General features: G+C 37.9%; 1 protein-coding gene across 6 annotated transcripts in view; it reads right to left on the reverse strand.

Annotated features, from left to right (window-relative positions):
- The window catches only part of BTBD10 (BTB domain containing 10), a 78,426-nt gene extending 57,450 nt beyond the window's left edge, over positions 1–20,976 (reverse strand). For 3 of the 6 annotated variants that reach the window (XM_045825803.1, XM_045825801.1, XM_045825798.1), the window contains exons 1-2: positions 20,798–20,976; positions 5,525–5,617 (exon numbers count right to left, since the gene is read on the reverse strand). The gene's annotated coding sequence lies outside the window, so the exon portion shown is untranslated. Of the gene's footprint in view, positions 1–5,524; positions 5,618–6,817; positions 6,903–20,797 lie in introns of all 6 variants that reach the window. The other 3 variants (XM_045825802.1, XM_045825797.1, XM_045825799.1) reach the window with 2 other exon arrangements.
- Between the last annotated feature and the right edge of the window lie 5,644 nt (positions 20,977–26,620).

Below are 26,620 nucleotides of genomic sequence, written 5' to 3' on the forward strand. Positions count from 1 at the left end.
AACAATTTCAAAGGTAAAGACAGACCTTTTGTCAAGGAAGCTACAAGCCCTAGGACATGACTAACCACTATGCCCCACTTCCAGAAATTTTTACTTTGAGACCACCCTGTGGGGTTACTTTGGGTCTCTGGGTTTGTAGGGCCCTGAGCCTGCAGGCTTAGTATGTGCTCCTTTTTCATCCACAAAACCTCTCCTAAAGAAAAGAAACAATTACCATTAATTTACATGGAAAAAAATTTTGACCATTCCCAGACCCAAAAATAACCTACCAAATCATACCAAATAGGCTTAAGAAGTCCAGTTTTATGCTAAGTGCAAGACCTCAACAAGCTCTCTTAGGCTTTTCTGGTATCTTAGGACACATCTTGCTAACAGATGTACAAAATGTTCACAGAAACAGTTCAAAGCTATATGGGGCTTGAAGCCGAGTGTAGTTCCCAGGGAAGGAGGAACCTGGTGGTCTCATTGCTAGGGATTCATGCTGCCTCAATAACAGCTTGCTGCAAAACACACTGAATGCTATTCTTGCTTTTTGCTTGTATTCATCAAAGCAAAAGGGAAAACAATGAAAAGAACAGAATCACATGGTGATAGGGAGCCAAGGACTACCTTCAGCACATAGAAAGCCGAATATCAAGAGGTATGGGTGGTAGAGGCTGATCAAGAAGTAGCCAAGAAGCCAAGCTAGCACCCAAGCTAGTAAAATGGTCTCGGGCATTCTTTCCTATGTGGAAAAGACCAAAAGGAGGAGAAAGAGCCCCAGAGAGCAAATAAATAATTTGAGATTTGCAACTGAAGAGGAAAAACCTGACTTCACACATTAATTCTGTACTAACTATACAGAACATTTTCAGAGTGTGGACCCTAAGTAAGAAGATGCCTACTACGGGCTACTGGTGGTTAACTGGGCTCAAATTTTAATAAGTGGAGTCTAGCAGATGTTTCTACACAGGGGCCTCTCAAGCAAAACTCTACTTCAGGGAGAAGCCTATACTGAATTGCCTGCCTGCACTGTGTTTTCTGCCATCCCAGCCAGCCCTTATAAAGAAGTTCTTATAATCCTAGTTCAACCTATAGGACTATGGTTCTCCCCATCCAGTCAGAGCTGTGCAGCTCCAACCAACCAGAGTGGCTCTATTCTGACCAATCAAGACAGTGCCTTATCAAACTGCAAGGATTTGGTGTCCTCAGACTAATCAGGGACTGGAGCAGACTTCTGTTCATATAAGTCTGTTCCCTCTGGCTGTGGAAACACACTTTCCCTTTCAACCAGAGACTGAAGACTGCATTTCCTGGCTACAGTTGAAAAACAGAAGATGTCTTGCCAGAGCAGAGAGGCAGAGTGGAGCAGACCAGACCACACCAGAGCAGAGCTGCACTGCCTAGCTGAAGACTGGCCTGGCCCCTGGGCAGCCTCAGAGCTGTGTTATTCCGTGCTGTATCACCTATGAGCTGTTTTCTTGAATAAAGTTTCTTTCTTCACCACAACCCAAACTGCAGATTCCTGTTGGTATTGAATTTGCACCAACCATCAGTTGACAAGAGGGCCCTAGACAAAGAATTTCTGAAGGGCCAGAAGCTTGAGGGATCATTTAATAAGCCTCTCGCCTCAGGAATAAAAAAGACTGTACAACCCTGAAATGTACAAAATAAATGATGCCTATAACAACCATAAAAGCTTTGAAAAAGTTCTACAAAGTTTTTATCATTTCCTCATGATTGCTGGCTAACCCCGCTCTAAGTGTAAGATAAATCTTTAAATTGGTCATTTTTAGCTACATCAAGAAATGGAAAGCCTGGAGGGAATGAGTACTAGCACAGATAATTCTCAAAGAGAAAGAACAAGAAAGAACTTTTAAGAGAAAAGAAAATCTGAGTAAATTATAAACACACACACACACACACACACACACACAAACACACACACACAACTGTTTAAGAGCACCGGACAGTCCCCGAAGCATGTAAGAGTGAAAAAATAGTTTACTCTTGAAAAACCACAACTGGGAGTGAACAGACTCATGAGTTCAGTTTGAAATTTTTATGCTGAGTGCCCTCCTCATCCCTGACAAATACAGTGAAGGAAACCAGAGAGCCACACAGCTCAAAGTAATTAAGAAAATAGTTGAAGGCTGAAAGTGCATCCAGAAATTTAAGATAGATATACTGAGAGTAAAAGAACCAGAGAGGTGAGACCCAAAAATCTGAGCATAAATTCTGTTTAATTAAGCTACACATGCATGGGGCACCCCAGGTAGCTCTATGGTAGGCTACAGGTAAATTCACCCTAGAAAGCTGGTACAAGATCCACAAGTTTGATGTTTTTTTAACCAAGCTCATTCCCCAACCATGCACAGCCCAAGCATCAGAAAGCTGAAGCCGTTACTGGCTTGGGTATCAGGGAACAGAGACCAACAGTGGCCAATGAACAAGAAATGAGGAAGGAATCCCCAGAAGTAAAGGAACCACAAAGGGTGAGTTCCAAAGTCTGAGTATAATCTCTGCCCCAATTTTTGACTCACCACCAAACTGCACAGGTGCAGGAGATCCCTCCCCCGACCCTACTCCCGAGGAGACCAAGTTAAAAAACAAATAAATGAAAGAAGAATTAAGCATAGATTATCAGCTGCAGTTTGAGTCCAGGCAAGTTAATGGTCTACAAGAAAAAAACTAAAAAAACAATCCTCATAATAAACTACAATGTCTAGGTTTCAACCAAAAACCATGAGATGCAAAGAAACAAGACAAAAAAGGTAGTCACTAGAAACTGACTCCAAGTGGGTCCAAACATAAGATTTAACAAATAAACACTTCAAAGCACATATTATAAATATAGTCAAGCAATTAAAAGTCAGTATATTCAACAAACTAAGATAACAGTAGCAGAAGGAGATCTCAATAGAGAAGTGAAAACCATTAAAAATGTAGTAATTCAGATGTAGCTGAAAAAAAATAACTAAAGTGAAAAATTCATTAGATGAGAATAGCTATCGGAGCAATAACAAAAATAGAATCAAGGAACTTGAAAACAGATCAGCAAAACTTACCCAATCCACAGAATAAAGAAAAAGATTGAAGGAAAATGAACAGATCTGCAGATGCAGGTGGGACAACATCTAATGATACAACATAAAAGTAACTGGAGCTGAGGCATTATAGTAAGAAGCTAGGAAAGCGGAATGAGGGAAACTGAGACAAGATAATTAAACAAGGCCAAGCAATTAACAACCTGCTAATAGCAAGATCTTTTTTAAAATAAAAATTTTTTTATTGATTGATTTTAGAGGGGGAGGGGGAAGGGGAGAAGAGGGGGGAAGACCATCTGATACAGATGGTCTGTATCTCTCCTCCCCAACCAGTGAGTACTTTAAATCACCCCAGTTAAGGAGAAAGGTATCAGAGACTGAGTCAGTGCCATTAGTGTCAGCCAAAATCCAGAAACGATAGGGGAATACATACCAAAACCCTTGTAAGATTACAAGGGCCCAGAATTCTAGAGAGGGGCAACGTTAGAGTAGACAGATGATAACGAAAGAGGGTGTGAACAGAATCAGACATCTGATTAAGCCCGTTTAAGAAAGAAAAAAGTTTTTCAGTCACCCTGGGGAGTAACCAACATCTTTCCACCAAAGGAAACAAAGACAGTTTTTCAGTCACCCCCGCAAGTCCACCCAAGTAATGGGAGAAGGGAGAAAATGGTGAGGGATTTCCTTTTACTAAATGCATGTACAATAGAAGCCAAGATGGCACAAAGGGAATTCATTTTACTGCGCATGTGCAGTAGAAGCCAAATGACCAAGTGGAACTGCCATAAAACAGGGAGGGCAAAAGCCCTGGAAAATCCAGGGAAGAGATTACACAGTTTGAAACAAAGCCTGCTCTTTCCCAAACCCAAGGAAATATAAGGAAGTTTAACAAAGACCTCAGGGTAACCGCTGCCCTCTTGTCTGTCTGCTCTCTTCCTCTCCGAGAGAGAGTACGATTGCTTTTCTCTTTAATAAACCTTGCCACTGTGGCTTAAAACTCCTATGTGTCTTTTCCCAACACCACAGAAGAACCTATTTCTTCCAGTAACAGAGTCACTACTAATATATACAACATAATGGAATCTCAAAAGCATTATAAGTGAAAAATAGACAAACTTAATAAAATATTTTAAAAAATAAAAAATAAAATATATTTTTTAAAAAAGGAAAAAATAGCCAAACTTAAAAGTTTCATACCATATGGCTCTATAATTCTCAAAAGACAAAAGTACAGGGTTAGAGAATAGAGCAGCCACAGGTTAGGGTTTGGGGTACTACACAGGAACAGCACACAGTAATTCTGGGGGGTCATGGAACTACTCTGGATCTGGATTGTGGTAGTGGTGATTACACAATTGTATGCCTTTGTCAAAACTCATTGCACTTTACAAAAAAAGAAACAGGAAAAACGCATAGAATTTTACACCAGAAAAAGAATTTTATTGCACATAACTTTAAAAAGAAATTTTAAAATAGAAAAAAATCAGCAGAGATATTTAATACTTATAAATATCAAACATATTAGCATGGCATAAGTATACCACTTCTTGATCAAAACCCCAAGTCATACTGCCCCCATTACCATCCCAAGGATACTTAATCAATAAGCTTTCTTCCCACAGCCAAAAACGACATACAAAAACTTTCAATAATGAAAACTGGTAAGAACTTTTCTACTTCTGCAACAATAGTAAGTGACCAAGAGAAGGTTTCAGAATCAGATAAAACTAGTTGTATAACTTTGTACAAGCTTAACATCCAAGACCCTGATTTCCTTAAATGTGAAATGAAGAAAACAACACAACTCTCATTACCATTATTTTACCTATTACTACTGTAGCTGCCAATCAAATTCTTGTAAAGAATAAAAGAGACAGGATATTCTAAACAACACAGTGCTGGATATACTGCTGACTTTTTTGAGTAGACTACTGAATGCAAATTTTGTGTATTTCATTAGTTCATTCATCATTTTCTATTTCACTTTTAAAATCACAGAAGATGAGAATTCTTAAATAGCCACTTGACATTTATTGAGCACCTATAATGTACTAGATGGTTGACATTAAAAAATAAATGATATCCATGTCCTGAATTAAAAAACAAAACAAACAAAAAAACCTAAATCACAACACAGGTGATAGAGGAAGAATGATCAGAAATAGGATTTCTATTCATTTTGAGCTTTCATAATTTCTCCAGGGTACACCTGAACTCTCCCCCATCCCACTTAACACCAAAAATACCTTAGACTTGCCTTGACCTGACCATTGTGGCTCTCACTTGGTTGGTAATAGTCCCTCTAAGCAACAGGTTACCAGTTCAACTCCCAGTCAGGGCACATGCCTGGGTTGCAGGTTTGTCCTCAGTCAGGACACATTCAAGAGGCAACCAACTGATGTTTCTCTGACATCGATGTTTCCCTCCCTCTCTCCCTCCCTTACCCTTTCTCTAGAAATAAATAAATATAAATAAAATTAAATAAATATATAGAATACCTTAGACTTCTACATGGTCCTCAGTGAGTCATGTACTTTGGAAACAATTTCTGGTAACAACATTAAGAGCTAAATCAAAGCTTTATGTCATTCCTATAGTAACAAAAATGAAAACAGAAACATTTCACTGTTAGCTTCAGAGTAAATTTTAATTTCTGGACGTACAAACCAATCATCCTACTCTCTAGCCTCTGAGAAAACTCCTTCAATTATTTTTATCATAATATTTTTGCGGTATCCAAGAAGCTTAAATTTTTAAAGTTTTCTCTTTTGTACATAACAGCCTCCTTGCTCTGTAACACTTTACTGCAAATCCAGTGGCTTATAACAACACACATCAATCATCTCAAGTTTCTGTAGGTCAGGAATATGACAGTTTAGCTGGGTCCTCTGCAAGACTACGATGATCAAGGTGTCAACCATGACTAAAGACTCATTTGGAGGCTCAACTGCAGAAGGATCCACTTCCAAGTTTACTGACATTGTAACAATGCATTTCCTTACTGCTGTAGGATTCAAAGCAAGGCCCCCAGCAAAATGGCATCTTCTGTAAAGTAATTGGGGAAGTAACATCCCATTACCTTTAACATATTCTTTTGGTTAGAAGAAAGTCACAAACTGTGCTCACACTCAAGGGGAAGGGATTATCAAAGGCATGAATACCAGACGGGAGGCAGGAATCATGGGAACTACCTTATATTCTGTTTGCCATATTGTCCAACACATTCTATCTATGTATTACACTAAAAGTTTAAGATTCTGCCTAGCCCTTGTGTTAACTACACATACTATTATGCTAACACACGCATATACACAAAACACATACATCTCTTTTCTCTCCTTGACACATATACTGCATTATTTGTCACAGCAAAAGTCTAGAACCAATCTAAATATTCATTAAAAAATGAATTTCATAAAAATATGCAGTGTCATGTAACTAGTAAAAATGAGATGGACAGATACATACTGATAAGGAAAACATTCCAAGATATTCTGTTAAGCTTAAAAGCAAGGTACAGATAGCATTATGTACTCCAATATTTTTTAAAATATATCTGTAAACACCCACCCATGCTTGTATATGTTTTAAAAATGTCTACAAATACCAAATAAAACATATGACTCTGGGGGAAGGCCAGACTGAAAGAGACTTTTCATTGTATCCCTGACACTATTTGAATATTACATACTATTTTCATGATGATAATGTGGAGGGAAAGTCTACAATAAAGAATTTGAAGATGGCTTTGTTACAAAAATGTTTTCCCCTTGTTTAATTTTATTACTTACATGTACTGCTTAAATATGGTCAATATATTTTAAGGGTTGGATAATATCTTTTTCCTCTACCCTTCTAAGTTCTCAGTTGGGACCCCTGTGACAAAAAACAGATAATCAAGAGAAAAGCATACAAATGTATTTAACATAAGTTTTAAGTGACCTTCATAAAGAAATGAAGCCCTGGCCCTGGCCAGGTAGCTCAGTTGGTTCAAGCATTGTCCCAACAGGCCAAGGTTACAGGTTTGATCCCTGGTCAGGACACATACAAAAATCAACCAATGAATGCATAAGTAAGTGGAACAACAAATCAATGTTTCTTTCTCCTTCTCTCTAAAATCAATTTTTTAAAAATCTTAATTAAAAAGAAATGAAGCCCTGAAGAAACAATTAAACCTGGATGTTCTTATGCTAGTTTGGTGAAGAGTGGAAAGTCATGGAAAGATACAACAACAAGTATAAGCTAAGTGTAGTAAACAGAGGGAAATTTATTAGCAAGGCCTGTTGTCCAGAGTCCTCCATGTCCCCTTCATCTTTGGAGCTAAGGATGTTCCTGTCCTCTGGATATGCAGAGGACACCTCTCATGTCAGAGTTTTGCAACCTGTTTTGGTGATAGGGCAGAAAGTCCTTCCTACACATGCCATTTCTCAAATTCCTTAAGGTATTCAATACACCAAATTGGGTAGCATTTCCTAAACCCCATCATTATGCATTGTTAGAATATGTTTCTGCCACACATCTATTAAAATGTAAGATCCTTGAAGGCAATAACAAGGTATGATTTGTATTTGTGTTCCCATAGCTCGGTACAACTTATATGTAAGTTTTTACAAAGTGTTTTAATTAATTAAGATGAAACAAGCAAAAACATTTAACATAATCCATTAGTGGAGAGAAAATATAAATGATGAAGATTTATAGGCAGTCTTTAACTTAGTTGCTGTCTTAAATCTCACCCTAGAATGAGCAGAAATTCTAATAATTCAATTTCTAAATGTGGGGTTAAAAGAGGGAAAATATAACAAATATCCCTGAAAACATTTTTAAAGAAATTATCAAACTAACCCCAAGTTTCCCCCAAATACGGTCTTTTGCCATGTATAATGCGTATTTTGCCCAAATTTTTGAGGGAAAAGTAAGGGTGCACCTTATACATGGGTGTAATAATTACATACTATGGGCATAATAATACTGTGTATAATATGCACCAAAACTATGGGTGCACATTATACACAGCATAATACTGTATTTCTCAAAGCTGCCTATCTAACTCTCACAGAATTCCTTTCAATTGTCAAGGCTTATCCTTTTCTGATTTTCCTTGGTTAAAATAAAGCAAGCAAATAAAGCTAATAAGTATATTCAGGATACTTTTATACTAGAGTATATCTGACTAAATTTTATGTTTTAGTTCTGTGATGTCAATTTAAATTGATTTATTCTTTCAAAATGTATTTACTGAGTATTTAGCACATTTCCAGGCATTTTGCTAACTGCAGGGGATACTTAACAAATTTAATAAAATTGCGTGGAATTTCCACAAAAAGTAGGGTACTCTGTTTATTAAAGGGCCCCCTTATCCAATCCACCAAAATGTAAGACTTCAAAGTCACCTCATATTCAGCCCTTGATCTTCCAGAGGTGACCTGGAGATAAAAATCTCTGAGTTAATTTCCTGTATTACTTTTATAAAATTTCTATTCAAATGTTGCTGACTTCCTTTTTTTTTTCCTTTTCGAATTTTACTAACTTCTTGTTGAAAGCATTAACACTTCAAGAAATGTTTCATTTTCCCCCCAAACTTAAACAGCTCAATAAATGTTTGAAAATCTTTCCATATCTTAAGCATGTTCTAAGTATTTTATCTGATTAGCACTGTAAAGAACTAAATACTGTTTATAGTGTTAATTTCTTAAAACACACTAAAAGGCATATGATTTTTTTATATTCTAAAAGAACAACATTCTGGTTTCTGTGCATTATGTCCCTATTTTTTCTTTTCTCCTATGACTAAACAGTATTATTGCCTTCAAAACCAGAAACATCTTAGCAAAAATAAATCGCCCTGACATAAAATTGAACATAGGTAAATCTCCATTATCTGATGAAGTGCCCAAATCAAAGGAGATTACATTCAACCCCTAAGAACCGTCACCCTTTAAACAAAGTCAAACTCTTAAACAGTGTTTTCCTTTTTTCCCTCTGTGAGGCTTTTAAAATAAATTTTATACATTTTTTTATATAACCTTTACCATACTGTTCCATTTTGGGCCATTCGTTATGCCCATCACCAACCATTTCCTTCAGATTTTTGCTTGTTTATCTGCCAAATCAACTCAATAGGTTACACAAGGCCCTAAGTATGATTTAAGTTCTAAACTACAGTGCTACCCAATAGAACTTTGTGTGGCAATGGAAACATTCTATGCCTACACTGTGCAAAAAGCACTTAAAATACACCACAACTAAGGAAATGAATTTTTAATTTTCCATCTTAAATTTAAATAGTCACATGTGGCTGGTAACTTCCATGTATGTCAACACAGAAGCAGAATATCAGACTTCCACCAAAAAAGTTATTTTTCCACTAAATGCTTCATTTTAAGGAATCTAAAATTTGCCTTGAGATAAAATACTTGCTCACAAAGATAGACTCTCAATATTATAGGTACTGGTCCTTCTGATAAAACTTTTCTTATATTCAAAGATCACTAAAGGCTTATTTTGAAAACTAAAAGTCTGAGATACTGATACACAGACAGAAAAGTACAAGTAGAACAGAAGGCCCAGAAATAGGTCTCTAAACTATAAGAAAATCTGATATGTGATTAAGTGGTTTCTCAAATCATTTGAGGAAAGAACACTAATATATGGTACTGTAACAACTGAAGAAACATTTGGGACAGCATAAATTTAAATCTGTACCTCACACCTTACTAGGGTAAACTCCAAATGGATCAGTTATCTAAATGTAAAATTTGAAATCATTCAAAATCCAAGGGAGAAAAGGATGGGTGCTATCCTTTAGAACGTAGCAGAAGAAAAAGCTTTTATTTGACTACGTAAAACATAACACTTTTCATTGCAAAAAGTAGAAATAAAACAAAAAACAAACATTTTGTACTACATAAAGGGTCCTTTAAAGAGGAGGGATAGGTGCTAAACACAATACACAAATGTATTATAGAACTGTATGCCTTAAAACTATATAATTTTATTAAACAATGTCACACCAATTAATTCAATAAATAAAATAATTTAAATAAATAAGTAAATGATGAGGGGGGACACCCCTCCAAAAAAACACAGAATGCAGAAAATGAGCAATTCTCAGAAAAATAAAGGCAAATGGCCTTAAACATATCAAAGTATGCTCAATTTATAACAGAAATGCAAATTAACACCTCCAATTTTTTTCAACACCTCTAATTTTGCCCATGTATTCTGCTGGTAAGACTATAGAGCGGGGGTGAAAAATTCATTTTCACCAGGGGCCACATCAGCCTCATGGTTGTCTTCAAAGGGCCAAAATAATTTTAGGACTGTATAAATGTAACTATTCCTTAACTGTTAAGGAGTTGAAATTACATTCGGCCCGTTGAAGGCAACTGTGAGATTGATGGGCCCCCCGCCCATGAAAATTAGTTTGACACCCCTGCTGTAGAGAAACAGACATTCTCCACATTCTCATGCTCTGCTAATAAAAAAATACAATATGAACCCTGGCTGGTGTGGCTCAGCAGACTGAGTGCCAGCCTGTAAACCAAACCATTGCCGGTTCAGTTCCCACTTGGGGTGTATGTCTGGGTTGCAGGTCAGGTCCCCTACAGTAGGGGGCACATGACAAGCAACCACACATTGACATTTCCCTCTTTCTCCCTCCCTTCCCCTCTCTGAAAATAAATAAAACCTTTTTTAAAAATACAATATGATATAACCCCCTATGGTAAGGAATTTTGCAACATCTCACAAAATTACACACTTACCAGTCTTACTAAGAATCGACACTAAAGATATAACTAGACAAATACTAAACAAAATATTCAAAATATATTCACTGTGGCATTATTGTAATGACAACAGACTAAAACCAATATGAATCACATCCAAAGGGACTAAATGAAAAAACTATGAGCCCTGGCTCGTGGGGCTTGGTGGATTAAGTGCTGGCCTATGAACCAAAGGGTCTCGGGTTCAATTCCCAGTCAGGGCACATGCCTGGGCTGTGGGCCAGGTCCCCAGTAGGGGGCATGCGAGAAGCAACCACATATTGATGTTCCCCTCTCTTTCTCCTTCCATTCCCCTCTCTAAAAATAAATAATCTTTTCAAAATAAAAATAATAATAAACTATGATACATCCACACAATGAAATACTATACATCTATAAAAAAAGAATAAGATCTTCATGTATTAATATGGATTTAGATCCAAGATATATTGTTAGCCAAAAAAAACAAAACAGCTACAGAACAAGCGGTATAGTTTGCTACATTTTGTGAATAAATCAAATAAACATGCATACATATATAAATACAAATACACATATATTTATTGCATATATTTGTTTTGGGGGGAAAAAATTCTAGAAGGGTAAATAAAACTGTTAGAAATGGTTACCTACAGTGGCAGGGTGGGAATGGTGTGAAAGTAATACAGATGTAAGCAAGGCCATTGAGTATTCTTTGTATCCAGCTTTGACATTTGAACCACATAATAATTTATATATTCTAAATAAATAAATAAAAGGCCTAATACTATTATGTCCTAAATTGTACCACTTAACCATTCTTTAGTGTTGTTTAATAAAGGAAACAGTAGATGTACACTAGGTATATAACTGAAGATTTAGCAGCAATGAAAATGGGTTGCCATGTCAACTCAAGTTCATTCATCTCTTATTAAATACTACCATCTACCCTGGCTGGCGTAGCTCAGTGGATTGAGCGCGGGCTGGGAACCAAAGTGTCCCAGGTTCGATTCCCAGCCAGGGTACATTCCTGGGTTGCAGGCCATAACCCCCAGCAACCGCACATTGATGTTTCTCTCTCTCTCTCTATCTCCCTCCCTTCCCTCTCTAAAAATAAATAAATAAAATATTAAAAAAAAATACTACCATCTAGAACAGTAAGCAATGACCAATGAGTATGAGAATGGGTTCCTCAAGAATAAGGTCAAGCCACCTTCCTTTGAGAAAGTTACCACACAGGTGGAGGGTGAGAAATATTCCTCAATGCTGGGTGAACTAGAGGTACATATTAAGTGAGATATTTCAAGCAGGATGAAGGCACAGGGGCTGAATACTAGCATCTAATTCAGGAAGCCTTGGATAGTAAGTTGGATTTTCATATATACAGGGTTGGCAAAAGTAGGTTTATGGTTGTAATGCAAACAAATACAATAATTAATAAATAATAATACAAAAATAAAATCTGGCGTGCGCTGCAAACCAAAGTGTTGCAGGTTTGATTCCCAGTCAGGGTACATGCCTGGGTTGTAGGCCATAACCCCCAGCAACCGCACACTGATGTTTCTCTCTCTCTCTCTCTCTCTCCCTCCCTCCCTTCCCTCTCTAAAATAAATAAAATCTTTTTTTTTAAAAAAAAGGAAATACAGCAAAATCTCCTTTTAAAAAAATAAAAAATAAAATCTGTTTTTGCATACTCATAACTGTCAACCTACTTTTGCCCACCCTTGTATTATCTAAGCTAATTAACATATCAATCCTACAACACACAAGTGGTGATTCCTATTTAAAAACTGGGAAACTGACTTAAAGGGAGTATATTATTTGCCTAACATCACACAGCTAATAAATAAGCTAAGACTCAGATACATGTCACTATAGGCAAATTCACTGTGTTCCCACCCCACTATATTGTCCCTCAAATTTAATACACAACCCACGAATATGCTATACCCAGGAAATAACAAGTGTTAGTGGTTAGCATTTAGAATCACTGAGATATAAAGATAGATTATAGACAGATTCAAGGTTGGTTAGATAGATAGGTTCTAAAAATTTATTTAATTGGTTAACTATTTGAGCAGAAGATCCTTTCCTTCCTCACCTTTTATCTCTCCCAAATTCCACATTACTAAATAATTCAAAGTAGAACATAAAGCTATAAAAAATAAAATAAAATATAAGTGGATATTTATCTGACTAAAATAAAAAAAAATTATGAAGTGAAAGACTTAGTATGAAAAACAGGAAAGTGCAGCCAGCCACTTTAAGCAAACCAACATCTTCACCAAAGGCTATGAAAACTTCCATCAGGGATCAGATGAAGAACCTGCAGACCAGCTTTCAAGAAGCATTAGATTAGACTACATGAAAATTCAAACTACAGAAGAAAAATAAAAAATCGCAAAACAATTTTTATAATACAAAAGATTAAAATCTTAAATATATAAGGAATGATTATAAACCCATATTTAAAAATCTGAATACAATGGTAAAAAAATTATCAAAGTTCATCAACTACTTACAAAAAGAATATTGACCAAAAAAAGGAGGAAAAGAAAAAATATTCAACCTCACTAGTAATATTAGAAACCCAATTAAATCTGAGATATTTAACCTATCAAACTGGCAAATGTATGTTGATTTGTTTAATGATGACCATTGATAGCTAAAGTACATACAAGGAAAATAGCTACTCAAGCTTGTGGGACTATAAATTATAAAACTTGGAAGGTATCATGCACAAAACCCTTACCTTTAAAATTTTATCCTAAGAAGTATGTTTATCAAAGCATTTATGGTAGATGAGAGAAGAGGAAGTGAAAAGAAAGGGGGGAAAGGAGGAGGGAAGGAATGTTAATTTTAAATCTAATTATCTGTTATATCAGTGATTTTCAACAGGTATGCTGCAAGAGACACACCAGTGTGCCACAAAAATTTTTAAACATGCACCACCTGACTATTTAGTCAAGGACACTGACCTCTTTTCCCATAAAGTGTGAAATAAAAAAACTGACAACAGCCAACACAACAATAGCTGTCCGATGTGAATGACTCATAATTATACCTATTTTATTGGTCAAATTGGCAAAAAATACATTTTTGGTGTGCTGCAGAATTTTAGTAATTAGTTTATGTGTACTATGAGATGATAAAGATTGAAAATCAGTTACATTATTCAAATTACATTTAATTTCTCAAAATAAAAATTTTAAGCAAGAAGAATATACACAGAAGAATCCCAATTCTAGGTTTCTGTGTGTGTGTGTATTTGTGACTTGAAGCAATTCACTGGGTCATGAATTATGGTGCCATTTTCTTCTTTGATCTATCCTTTTTTATATTACTCAAAAAATATACTTTTATAAGTAATTTTTCTAAGTATTCATAGTAAAACAATTTCAAAATCAATAAGCTTTCAAGGCTACTGCTAAACACCATTCACTATGGAAGGAAAGATGATCAAAGATGTCATACTACTTTTCTTCTGAAATATGGTATTTTCCCCTTTCTCAATGTTTTAAGTTCAACTAACTTTAATAGCTGCACATATGTGTATATAAATAATGCACATATACTGTCACACCAGTTAACTATATATACTACACATAAACAAAAAATGGAAGTCAAAAAGCGACAGAATACTAAAACAAATATAAATAGAGGTTCTATCATTTTTTTCACATGGCACAATGTACAAGATTTTCACACACTCCCAGAAGTTCATGCAAACCACTAGGAAGATCACTGGAATAAACCTGTAGTCTAGTCTCAATACCTTTTATCAAAATCAAGTAAGGGGGGTTTAACCTGAACTTCAGTTCCAAAAATCAGAGGAGATTTTAAAGTACTTTCAATATTATGGTTTTATAATCCCACTAGTCTCTAATAACTAAATATTATCTTTTAAAAGGGAAACTTCAGCAATCTGAACTGTTCATTAAAAAGGAAACAATAGTGCCCCACAGTTACTCATTTTATAGGAACTTCCTTAAGCAAACTAAATTAACAAATAAAGAGGCAAAAGGATGAAACCTATTGTATTGATTGCTTTCTAGATATGAGAAAAATCAAATTCAATCCTGTACTGTATAAAGCAAACTGCCTTGAATGAAATAATTACCTTTTTTTAAAAAAAAAGTGTTATTTTTATTTATTTTTAGAAAGAGGGGAAGGGAGGGAAAAAGAGAGGGAGAGAAACATCAATCTGCTGCCTCTTGCCTCCCCCAACCAGAGACCTGGCCTGCAACCCAGGTACATGCCCTGATGGGGAATCGCTGGCTCCATGCTCAATCCACTGAGCCACACCAGCCAGGGCAAAACAATTACCTTTAAAATAAATCAGCTCTATTTGTATGACTATCCATGAATTTTTAAAAAAATTCTAAAAATGTTCTCTTGCACAATCTTGCACCTGAGATTTTTCTTCAGGCATCTGAGCTCTAAAATTTATTTTTAAGATGACATTTAATGTAGTCTACAAATAGAAAGCTCAGAATAATTTTCTACTCATCTGCTACTAGTAATGACAGTCCCAAATTAATAAAAATAAAATGGTTTTATGTTTTAGAAGTAGATAACAGTATCCTATAGATGATTTTTAAAATCCCACACCATCTCTCTCATCTATTCTCCATTCCCTTTTTTCTACTATTCCACCTGGCATTCAAATTACATAGAATACCAGGTATCAATCAATAGATACCAACATGAAAAAGAACTTCCTACTGTTTAGTGTTGACTAAAAAAAAAAAAAGAATGAAAGGAAGAAAAACCTTTGTGATTTACAGCATAAGAGTGGAAGAGTCATACTGGCAAGGCTGTAAATACTACACTTTGAATTTGTTCTCTCCAAATCAAACAGCTAGATGTAAATGTAAATTTATCTAATAGATGTGTTTCAAGATCACTGGCCAGAATGCTATTTTCTAAGCATAAATAAGAACAAAGTGCTAACAAGTTATATTTATTTTACTATTTACATAGCACTGTTATATATTTTATTTCATTTCATTCTTAAACTCCTAGTATGTTCTATCTCCATTTTTCATGTGAGGAAAGGAAGGTTCATGAAGGTTAAGTAACTTTTATGTCACGAAGCTAAAAGTTGGCTTTAAACCCGGGTCTATGTGAACCTAAATAAGGTAATCCAAGCAAAAAGCATGATTACAATTAAAATGAACTTAGTGTTATTCATAGTTTCTAATTGAGCAGTACTTCAATCAGTGACTCACTATGACAGAATCTCACCCCCAAATACTAAATGTTAATTTCAGTTTGTGACCCAAAATACTAATAGATCGATCACTCAACTCAAAAGAAAAATACCATACAATTAGATATCTTACATTTTAAACAAAAAAAATAATATTTAAATAAAATGTTGGTAGTAAAAAAAGATGCTTTTATTGGCATAGATGCTTTTTGGCATATTATAATCTTCAGAAATCCACTACTGTGACATAAGATCACATATCTGACATAAAAACTTTCCTCTTTTCAAGTTCAGTGGTCCCCTCTTTATCTGCAGTTTCACCTTCCATGGTTTCAATTACCAGCAATTAACACCCAGTCCAAAATATTAAATGGAAAATTCCAGAAATTCATACATTTTAAATTGCACACCATTCTGAATAGCATGATGAAATCTCTCACTATCCTGTTCTGTCCTACCTGGAATATGAATCCCTCTGCCCAGCATAGCCACACTGCTTGCCCATTAGTCAGTTAGTAACCTTCTCAATTATAAAATCAATTGTTCACAGTGCTTGTGTTCGAGTAACTCTTATTTTCCTTAATCATGGCCCCAAAGTACAGTAGTGATGCTGGCAATTCAGATATTTGGTTCATGTATGCATGCCAAAGAGAAGCCGTAAAGCACTTCTTTAAGTGAAAAGGTGAAGATTCTCAATAAGAAGAAAAAAAATACATGCTGAGGTTGCTGAAACCTACAGTAAGAACAAAATCTTCTATCTGTGAAATTGTAACGGAAAAAGAGAAAGTCATGCTAGTTTTGCTCTCACCTCACTGTAAATTATAACTACAGTGCGTTTTAAGTGCTTAGTTAAGATGGAAAAGGCATTCTGACAAGTGTAGTTCAGTTGGTTCAGTATCTTTCCACAAAGCAAAAGGTCTCTGGTTGGATTCCTGGTCAGGGCACATGCCTGTGTTGCAGGCTTGTCCCTGGTTTGGGTGTGTGCAAGAGCAACCCATCAATCTTTCTCATTCTCACTGCCTACAGCTAACATTTGCCAACCTCTTAATCCTCTCCCAGAGAGCATCTCTTTGACTTCTGAGTGTTTACCTTCCATCTCTGAGTTCTACATTGCTACCTGCTGAGCAAGGTAGGTTTCAGTTCCAAGGATGCCAAAGTAAACCACAGCAAGCAACATTAGCTTGAACCCTCATAAACATTCTATCCAAGAGAAAAAAAATGTGTAGTTCCTCCTCCATTAGTGAACATCCACAACTACCTTTTCTTCCAGTACTGTGGGTCATAATCAATAAAGATGCAAAACAATAAAAACAACAGATAAAGATAAAAACAGTTGAAACCAGTGACCAAAAACTTCCTATTAACTTCAACTGTAAATTAAACTTGGAACAGTAGATGTTCCATTTGCTTCTGCCATTATGGGTCCAGCCTGCTCAGATAAATCTGCCATTCAAAGAAGTAGAGAAATATATCCTAAGAATTGAGAGCTCCAAAAATAGAACTCATAAGCCAGAACCAGAACCAGAAGACAGAGCAAAAGCATACTCAAAGAAAAAAAAAGGATACTCAAATCCTTCTCCTAACCTCATTTAACCCTCCTTTGTGAAGGCACTGACGGCATATAAAGGCATATAAAGAAGAGGGGAAAGTACTCATTAGGAAGAACTTCCTACTTTACAAATCAGGGTAGAAACATGCAGGGAGGAAAATGATGGCTCCTCCTGAACAAACATAACCTCCACAAATACACAACAGATTCTTCAGAATGTTTTAAAAATTCTTCAACAGGAACACCTCACAAACATAGTCTCTTCCTGTTTCACTTCCTATACCAGAGAGGCAGGAATTGGATGAAGAGATAACTAGACGAGTTTGACCTGCAAAGACCGGGCTTCAAAGAAATTCAAGGTTGCAAACTCCCAAAGTAGTCATGATTAAAAATCAGTGTTCTATGTCATCTTTGCATGAGTTATGACCAATTCAGTCATAAAAGATAGGCCTCTTTGTAAAACAGCACCATAGATAAAAAGGTATTTAACCATTTTATCTTCCTTTCTAAAACTCTTTCCCTCACCTAGCTTCTTCTCACCCTTATCTCCAGGGAAGACCTCTGTTGCTCTCTACACCCTGCAGTCCACTTATTCCTTAGGTCTGACCTCTAAACTCCCATCCCCCACTGGCCAACTAAGTACAAATTAGATTATGTAATTAAAGTCCTTCACACTAATTGGTAAATGTGGTTTAATCCACCAGGATTCAACTCCACGAATATTAAGCTCTACTATGTATAAGGCACTGTGTTTAATCTACCAAAGTACCTATTCTTCTTACAAGAAAAATTAGTTAACTCAGTCTTTTAATGGACAATGTAAGCAAGAGGCACATGAGTGACTGTTTCACATCACACTCTCCCCATCCCATTTCTTTCCTTTCCCCACTCTAAGAGCCAGAGAATATAATACAAAGAATCAATATTTGCTTCCAATAAGTCAATGACTGGGAAGACATGTGGGATGGTATAGCAAGCATTAAACATTTAAAACTATAGCTGCATTGTGGGGTGTCTCTTGGATTTAACTTTACATATTAATTGCAAGTATTATAAAGGAATCTCAATAAATTGACTCCATTTCCTTACAAGATACCTTTAAATTACCTTTGCCCAAAACCCTGAGTTATTAAACCATAAATACTGAGGGGTCTTTTTTTACTTATTTCCAGTCAAAATATTAATAAGTACCAGTTCAATTTGTCCTACTGTATTTAAAGGATATTGAACTTGGCTATTAGATTTATCTACTGTTTTCGATTACACTTCACATTTTTCCCAAGTCCTCCAAGGTTTGAAATTCCAAACTAATTGGCATACTTGCTTTAAATCTCTTTTTTAATGATAAAATTTACTAATTCTCACCTATAATAGAGGTCCTAAACTGAAGAGCAGGATACAATTACATACAGGTTTGGGTATGGCTGGGCCACATGAAGCTATTTTCAGTTGCTGTAATTCTTTCTTAGTATTTTTAAAAATCAAGAGACTGCAAGCAAAAATTTAAACTTCTTGTGTTCTCTTGAAAAAGCTTAAGACTGGGCCCATGTTCATGAAGGGCACTAATCAGGTGGACCTGAGAACTGGACGTCCCTCTTGGATGAAGCATAAACAAACTCTACAGTGTCTTTCACTCATTCTTATTTTCATCTGCCTAGCATCTGAAGGCATGTGAGCTTGCTATTCACAAACTATTTCTTTGAAAGAGTGCATAATGTTTTCCAGATCACTTCCACACTTCACCAAGTCAACTAGAGATAAAAAGCCACATAGCAGACCATAGCAGTTTGCAACTTCATAGTTAATAATTTAAAAATCTCACAAGGTTTAGAGGGGTGAGAAAGAAAAAAAATTCAGACTAGTAGAAGGGTGACATAGAGAAAGCAAAAAAGCCCATCTGAAAGCTTTTTTGGGAGTGAAGAAAAAAAAAAGGTGAAAGAGCTCAAAAACACTTTTGAGATACTGAAGGCTTTTCTGATCAAACACTACATTACGTCCTTCTTACCCTGCTCCATGCAGAACCTCCCTTCCCACTTTCTCTTTATGTGTAACAATAGCAGTTAGGTCATAAACTCTGAGAAATGTTAGAAACATTTATGAAACACTTAGACCTTCAAAAAGACTTCTCCTCACACTTTAACAGTCTCAATCCACCATCAAATCCTTTCCCAAGTACTTTCCACTGCTTTCTGCTTTGTTTTCAAATGACAACCGCAGTCCTCACTTTCAATGCTTAGACTTCAGTCCTGGATGGTCTCTCCAATACAGAAATATTTTTTGGCCCTATGGTTTCATTCCTTACATATCTTTTATTACAATTTCTACAGTCTATTTCATTCAAAATGTATCCCTAACCTCCTCTCTAAAAAATGTTGATCATAGTTGTGCAGTAGGGGAAGGGGGGGAGGTACCCGATTGTCCTAAAAAATCAATATACCATGCTGCTTCACTGATTGTAAATTTAAATAAAAAGCATGAAGACTCTCAAAGATACAAAACTTAAATATTTTTTGTATGGTAAGTACACAAAGCGACACACAGATGAGGCTCTATCTTTAGCATATCCGAATTACTGTCTTTTCATCACGTACTCAAAATACTGAGAAAGTATGAAATCTGTGAGAACCAGGGATGGTGACACTGTCCCCACATTAACAAATTACTAAGTGATGTCTCACCTCCCCACACCCCATTCCAGAAGATAAAGGGTGTTAGGAAACTTGCATCTAAAGAAGGAAAAAAGTTTTCCTTCGCAGGTTTTGGGGAAACAAAGCTTTACCACACGTGATGCTATCACGGCATAAAACCACGCAGCACATTATTAGGATCTTCACTGCTCTTCGTCTTTAGGTGGAAGGCAACTCACCACCTAATCCCCTATTGTGATGCGCCCTCATCCGGACGTCGCTGCTTTTAGCCCAGGGACAACAGAAAAGGGGCGGGGCATGGGGTTACTCGCCCAGGGAAGGATGGATGAAGGTATCGACTTCACCCCTGAGGAAAGGCCTCGGGGGCTCCCAACCCAAAAACAGCACCGCCGAACCCAAGCGCCATCCCTGCCTCTGCGAACTGGGTGCCAGCGACGGGAGCCCAGAGCCCCACCCACAGCCCCCTAGTAGGTTCCAAGACGCCCAGACCACCGCCTGAGCAGCCCAGCTCTCCAGCCTGACTCGCCCTCCTCCCCCCTCCTTCGCCCCCGCCAAGCCCAGCCTCCGGCGCCGCCCCCACCGAGGTCCCCAGCTGTGTCCAGTCACCCCCGAACCTGTAGTGCCCCTTAAGCGTCCACGGAGACCCTAGGCAAAAGGCGGGGCCGGAAACACCTCTGCTTTCTCCTCAACTGGACCCCTCCAGAGGTGTCTAGCTAGACGGCCACTCCGGCAGCCCGAGTTACCAGAGCCGCCCCGGCAGGTTGCAGGCCGGCTCCTAATCCTGTTCTCGCGAGAGCCCACAATCCAAAGAGGCGAGGCTAACTGCGTTCTCGCGAGAATGGTGGCTCAACGCCCAGGAGTGGGCGGGGCGCCAGCTGTGCGAGCTGTGGTGGGAGCTGCCCCTGGGCTGTGCGTCCAGCCCCGGGGCTGGCGCTACTGATTGGAAGGCGTTGGTCCTCGCAGTCGTCAGCTGGCGATCAACAGCGGGTCTCGAGTCTGAGAGGCTACGATACCCCCCATAACCTCTGAGTCCCACGTCTTTCTCTTCGACTTCCTATGCCCGTTAGAAAAAAAGCGGACAGCGTTTCCAGCCCAGGTTTAGAGAAATACCTTGGGGTCCTGAGTTTGTTTAGGGAAAGCGTTTTTCTCAACTGAATAAACTCCGAATCGCCTTTACCAGTCCAGCTGCGGGTTATTAACCGACCCGGGTTCATGAAAAGCGGTCGTTTTGAGGGCCACCCTCTACTCCCTAAGGTCCACAGCTGTTCGTTTTTAATCGCTGGGTTGGCGGGAACCGCTGTGCCAGCTGAAACTCCTGCAATTGAGCTGCCCGTCTAACGTCTGGAGTAACCCAGGTAGGGGATTGCTCCCTGTGGGCAGAAAGTCGCCAAGTAATAGTTTCAGTTGTTCAATTTTACTGATCCTACCATGTGCCAAATGTTGGACTATATACAAAAGGAAAAAATAAAAGACAAGGTCTCCTCCCTCGAAACACCCTCCCACCCAGGGACGAGACCCACCCAAAGACAGATAATCCTATATACTGATTCGCTTGCACTGATCTCTGGGAGCAGGAAAGGAGTACCTAACCGGCCTCTGCCTGCCATGTTGAGCAAGCCTCCACCTGGGAGTAACATTTAAGCTGAATCTTAAAGGATGAGTAAGAGTTCCCCAGTTTTCAGAAAAGTGGGAGGGGCTTTGCAAGCAGAGGAAGCAAAGAGGAAGAGGACCTGGTTTGAGTAATTTTGGTATGAAAACAGATTCGCAGGAAGAACTTTAAAAAAAAACAACTTTGAATCCTTGTTTAGTTAGTGAAACAGAACGACTCTGGGTTCTATTCCTCTGGGTTCTATTGCCCACCACTGAAAAACCATGATTCCCAATGCCAGAGTCTTATGAAAAGGAAAGGAATCATTTATTCTGAAGTTTTAGAACACGCTTAGAATAATGGTAGATTTCTGCCATTAAATCTCACTTCCTTTAGAAAAAAAAAAAAAAACATAATCACACAGTCCTGCCTCCCCTTGCAAAACTAGGCCAGTCAGGAGTACCGTCTCTCAGGAAAAGAAATAAAAGTCTGTAGTTTAGCTGGGCAGATTCCTACCTGTATTCTGGCTTCTTCCAGTAGTGGGTACTCAGCTAGGCTCCTGCTCTTAATCCAGAACCCCAAGGACCCTCCTCATGGTGGGTTGGGGGGGTTGTCCTTCTGCATCCACCTGGCCAAGACTGCTTCCAAGCCACATGGTCAAGAGATGCTTCTCCTTCCCAAGTCACCTTGGTTAAACCCTAGTGTGGCTGCCATGCCCAACTTTAAATCCCGGCTCTGATCTTCCTCCATAACCCTATTTCTGGCTCCCCCTACAAACGGTTACACTTGTCAGTACTCTGGTTTCTTCTCCCTTTCTTGGCTGCCATGGTTAGTCCGGGCTGATTTGGTCCTCTCATGTGGCATCCACCTCCAAGCCACTGGCCCAAGCGTGATAACTAGGGTACCACCTCCTGTTACAACTCCACTCCAGTTAGAGTCACGCCTATCTCCCTGGCTCCCACAGCAGCAGACACAGTTATTAGCGTTACTAAAACACTGGCCAACCTCTTTAGATATGCAAAGTAATTCTCAATGGCCCTGCTCCACTTCTCCTTTCCCCGATCCAGGCTAGTGCGGGACTTCTCCTTTTGGGGACCTCTAGCTTAGCACACTGTTACATTAGGGAGAGAAAAAACTCCCAGGCTCCCACATGTGATAGCCAATGTGTTTTCCAAACTGAGATGAACAGTTGTACTTGAACAATATAGGATAGTGAACATCTTCTTCTTCATCTAAGGACACTTTGATATCAGAGACATAAAGGAAACAGGTTATTGTCATGGTATAGCAAGTTGTTATTGCCAACATTCTGCTAAATTGGAAATTGCCGGTGATCTTTGAGGATTTCCAAGTAAGAAGAATCTAAATAAGAATATTGTAATATAGGTAATCTCATGGACAAATTTCAAAAAAAATCCTCAGGCAACAAAACAATAAAAACCTCAACAACCTTGATTTATTATCAAAATTTTCTTCTGTAAGCTAAGATCAAGGTAATTCTACAGTGCAAGTTAGGGTTAGTGAGGTCTGTCAAACAGGAAATATTTCCTTATATCAAAATAGAAGCTATCATTTCCTAAAGAAAGTCTCTAGTATTCTACTATATAGTTTCCCTTTAGACACACTATTTTCATAGTATTACCCATATTTATATATACTATAGTTTCACTTGGCTCACCCTACTCTTCCTACAAATGCACCCAACGCATAATAAAACAAACAAACAAAAAGCAGTTCTCACCCTGCTGTGGGTCAATCAGATGCTCTGCTTAGCAAGCTCTAGAAATTTTCCAGAAAACATTGGAAGAATTATACCAGTAAGAGATTTCAGATGAAATACAGAGATTTTGTTCCATGACAGAATCCAGTCAAACTATTTTATATTGCTGTGAGGGACCTACAGTTCATCAGTTCATTTTATTGTTACTCCTGAGAGAGAGAGAGAGAGAGAGAGAGAGAGAGAATGAATCTAAAAGTTACCACTGTTTTTTGCTTTAAAAAGAAAATTTACCTTTCAAATATTAATTTCGGAGCATGGGTAGTCCCTATATGTCCACTAGGCAATGCCATTGATTCACACTATCACGAACTGCTCTACACAATAATTTGCAGGTGCTGACTGAATGAGTTAAGGTTCAGACCCTTAGTGAAGGGCTTCCTTCTGCAATACCAATGCATGCACCAAAGACGTCAATACAGAATTTCCTATTGAACAGAGATTAAAAGTTTCATATAGAAGCAATGAACAAACCAGTTTCTTTGGTTGTCTATATTATTCCACCTCATAGCATGCTAACTCAAGATTGTTACACAGAGGAGGATAAGCTAGACTTCTTGTTCAATACTTACTTACTCAACAAATAAATGATAAGTCACAAGCCCCAAATCCTCTTTAAGACCTGAGATTGCTTTGCCTATAAGGTTTGAGCTTGGTCACCTAATTGCAGGAACACAAAAATCACACACAAAAAGGACTCTATCCCTATTCAGCAAATTTGTTCATTGACCAAGACCCTGAGTAAGAACACTAGGGGATATACAGACATTATTAACGTGCAGGTTCTAGTGATATAAATGAGCTATGTGATTAACTAACAAGAGAAAACAGTTTGGGTTATAGGAAGATAAAGACAATGTGCTATGGGAGGCCAGCGATAGAAAAGACTGCTTCTAAAACAAGATGAGTGATAGTTGTGCAATTTTATAGATACTAAGTATTGCTGCATACAATAGGTGACTTTTATGTATAACAGTCAGTTCTTTCAGTCCCAGTTTTTTTCAAAGATCTTATTTATTTATTTTTAGAGAGAGGGGAAGGGAGGGAGGAAGCGAGGGAGAGAAACATTGATGTGAGAAAGAAACATCCATGGCAAACTTTCAGTTTGCAGGACGATGCCTAACCAAGCCACACAGATCAGGGTTGGGTCCCATCTTTTAAAATCACTATTTTAGTTTACTTTTAAAAAACACCTGAAACTCATACAACTCAACAGCAAAACAAAACAAACAAATCACCCTATTTATAAATGGGCAAAGTATTTAAATAGACATTTCTCGAAAGGGGACATGCATTACTTGTATGGCCCACAGGTACATGAAAAGGTGCTCATCGCTAATCATTGAGGAAGTACAAATCAAAACAACTGAGATAGCACTTCACACCTGTTAGAATAGCTATTATCAAAAAGATAAAAGGTAACAAGTGTGGGCAATGATATGGAGACAAGGGAACTTTTATTAACTGTTGGTGGGAATGTAAATTGGTACAGCCACTGCAGTAAACAGTGTAGAGTTGTCCCAACGAAATACCTACCCAGCCAGAGACGACATTTTTTTTGAGACTACATGCTCCAGCTTCCCTAGGCCACCCCAATATTACAATATTAGGTGTGACTATATTATAGTCGATGAAATGTGAAGAGATGTCACCTTTCCTAGGCCTTGCCAGTAAAAACTTCCCCCGTGGCACTCCTACTTTATTTATTTATTTATTTATTTACTTACTTACTTAGAGCTCACTGGAATGGAGACAGACAACCCTAGGGTTACCGTGATAGAAACTGAATCCCCAGCCACCCTGTTGACCTCTTAAGCTGCCTAGTAATATAACATTCCAGTACTGTTATGTGGATAAGAAATAAACTTCTATTTAATTCAGGTGGTCATACATTTGTTACAGCAATTTGCTCACCCTAACTAATTCAGAAATGAGTACCTTTACATAAAGTGCAGACAAGCAAAAACCTAAAAGTATGGAGCTGGGGCTTAGGTATAGGGAATGGCAAGAAATAGATATCATGAACTGGAAAGACAGAGTCCCTGTTATACTACAGCATACATTTAAAAAGTGATATTAGCCCTGCCTGGTGTAACTCAGTTGGTTGGGCATTGTCCTGCAAAGCAAAAGGTTGCCTGTTCAATTCTTGGTCAGGGCACAAACCCTGGTCAGGGCACATGCCTAGTCAGGGTTGCAGGCCAAGTCCCTGGTCAGGTCACATGCAAGAGGCAATTGATCGATGTTTTTCTTACAAGTCAATGTTTCTCTCCCTCCCTTTTCCTATCTCTAAGAATAAATCAGTAAAAACATTTAAAAATGATATTAGACTATCCATTTAAGCAAGGCGTGTTGACATTCTATGAAGAAAAAGCAAGGGAATAATAATAAACACAAAAACAAGAAGGCAAGGATCAAGAGGGATATAATTGAGGAAGGGCTAACAAGGAATTTTTAAGTCAATGATAATATTCTATTTCATAATCTGAGTAGTGAGTAATGCTGTCCATTTTATATTTTTTCTTAAAAATCTTCATATGTGTTTTATACATGCTTTTGTATAAAACAATAAAAAAGGGCTTCCAGTCTAGATGGCGACATAGATAAATGCGGTATTCAAATCCTCCCACAACTGCATCTAAATTACAACTAAGCTACAGAACAATCTTCATTCAGAACCACCTGAAATCTAGCTGAATGGAAGTCCTACAACTGCAGATTTAAGAAAGAAGTAATATTGAGGCTGATAGGAGCAGTGGAGATGCAGAATAGGTTGGTCCCACACCCACAGGTGGCAGATAAAAATCAGGAGGAATATCTCAGCTGTGGAGGTCACCCTTGAGGAATGAGGGGTCCCAGCCCAATACCACGGCCCTCCCCAGCCCAGGGTTCCTGTACCAGAAAGAGAAGTCTTCTCACTGGCTGTAAAAACCAGTGAGTATTGTGGCTGAGTGAGACAGAGGGCTTCTAGAGTCCCAGGCAATTCTTAAAGGGCTCACTCAGGGACTTACTCAGACGCACTCCCTCTGAGTTCCAGCGCTGGGTCAGCAGCTTGAAAGGAACCAGGGACATATG

Source organism: Phyllostomus hastatus, unplaced genomic scaffold (assembly GCF_019186645.2).
Source record: "Phyllostomus hastatus isolate PE091 unplaced genomic scaffold, TTU_PhHast_1.1 phas_scaffold_585, whole genome shotgun sequence".
Lineage (NCBI taxonomy): Eukaryota > Metazoa > Chordata > Mammalia > Chiroptera > Phyllostomidae > Phyllostomus > Phyllostomus hastatus.